Source organism: Malurus melanocephalus, unplaced genomic scaffold (genome assembly GCF_030028575.1).
Source record: "Malurus melanocephalus ecotype Western Australia unplaced genomic scaffold, MMel_1.1 scaffold_234, whole genome shotgun sequence".
NCBI classification, from domain to species: domain Eukaryota; kingdom Metazoa; phylum Chordata; class Aves; order Passeriformes; family Maluridae; genus Malurus; species Malurus melanocephalus.
In genome coordinates, this window is record NW_026623466.1 from 283,318 (window position 1) to 285,361 (window position 2,044).

Below are 2,044 nucleotides of genomic sequence, written 5' to 3' on the forward strand. Positions count from 1 at the left end.
ATGTCCATGACAGCAATAAAGAGCTTTGCAACTTTCATCTTATGCAAGAATAGAGTTACTACAGCTTGACTTAATCTATGTCCACCAGTCCTAGCTGACTGGTTTAAACTGAAAAAGGAGGCTTTCAACCAAATTCTATTACCAGCTTGGCAATYAAAGTCAGAATCTCCCTTCTGTCCTACTCCCCTCCCCTCCCCTTTAAAAAAAATGCAAGTGTTGGAATTATCTGAAAGATTAAAGAATCATTTTCAGAAAAAAGTAAGAAAACCCTAATCAAATCAAAGTAGTGTCAAGACCTGAACAGCACACAGATCTATCATCCTCATTATCTAGAAACTGGGCAGGAGAAATTCTGTGACCTAATTTATATTTTTCAAGCTATGGACTGTAACTGGACAGGTTTTTTTTTGGGCAGCATTTGCTCCTTTTCATCAAAACCTTTCTGAGTATTGGGTGTTATCCACGGACTTTCTGATCTGTGTGATTTTCCTTGCTTCAGTCTGTTTTCACAGTACTATTCCATTTACCATTTTTCAGTTTTAGATAAGTTGTAAATGTTTTKGGGGTTATTTTTTTCCTACTAAAAAAAAAAAAGCTGTCCCCTGTCTTTGGGCCTAGGGAACTTTACTAACTTTGTAGAGTTTCACATAGTCCCCAAAAGTCAGTTGTTGGTCGTGAATCTTGAGAACTATGACCAGGACTCAGAAGCATGTGCCAACATATAAGCAAGTCRATTTTTGGAAGCTGGAGATGAGGTTTCCTCTTGCTCAGGTGCGTGGAGTGGAGGGCACTGCTCTGAGTGCAGAATGCCCAGGCACTCCTGAACTGGCAGTGAGTGTCCCAGGCTTCCTCTTCTGCAAGACCTGCCACAGAAACTCTGGGAGTACTCACATGGCAACACCACCCAAGTCTTGCAGTTGCTGCARTATCACTGTTGTCAGTTCTCACAACAGCTAATTTGACCTGAGAAAGCTTTTGCTCTGCAGTATTTGCAGGAGTATTTGCTGTCCAAGTTAAATGTCCMACAGAGGAGGTCAGGAGACTACGGCCACAAAAAAATCAAGACCAAAAACTGCAACTACTGAAGGAAGTTTCCACAATCAGCTATTAAGATCAGTTATTGATGACAGACTGTACTGGTTACAATGTGCATACTAACACTAACTGGTGGTTTTGACAAACATCATTTTCAAGGATTTGGTTCAGGGGCCCTTGAGTGAACAACATCTTCCTATGGGCTTCCCAACACAGCAGGAGGCTGCACAGATTAAAAGCAACCGTGTCATACGTGACATCTCTGTGCATTGCTCCTCAAAAGCGAGGCACATCAAGGGAGCAGAAAAACAGCAAGCTGCCACCATAAATTCCCTTTCCTGGTGTCGTGCTCCCCACCCCCTTTAATACTGCTGTCTACCAACATGTTGACATTGGTCATCTTGTCATTAAGAAGGAAGCAAGCCAGTCTGTGTCATACATGGGGATTTCAGGAAGCTAATTAACAGCAGGGAGCTGTGGGAGTTTCTGAGAAGCTGAGCTCTGATGTAACCCAAAGCCATGAACGAGTAAGCTTTTAGATACAGCCATACATAATTTATATTTGTCAGTCACATGGCAGCAAAGCTCATTTTGCATAATGGATGCTTGTGATGGAAAAGTGCTTACAGGGTTTCAGCAGAGCAGACAGACCTTTCATCTATCTTTATCAAAGGAAAATAAAACAATTAGGGGAGTTTGCAGCATTCCYGTTGAAAACTMKGAAAGTAAKGCTTTAAAGATATTCAAAACCTACTGAGATGGCACTTGARTTTACCGAATCACGGAATCAYAGAATGGCCTGGCTGGAAGAAACCATAAAGATTACCGAGTTCCAACCYTCCCTGCCATGGGCAGTGACAYCTTCCACTAGAGCAGGCTGCTCAAACCCTGGCCTTGAACAGTTCCAGGGATGGGACATCCACAGCTTCTCTGGGCAACCTGGGCCACAGCCTCACTACCCTCACTGTAAAGAATTTTCTCCTAATACATAATCTAAACGTACGCTCAG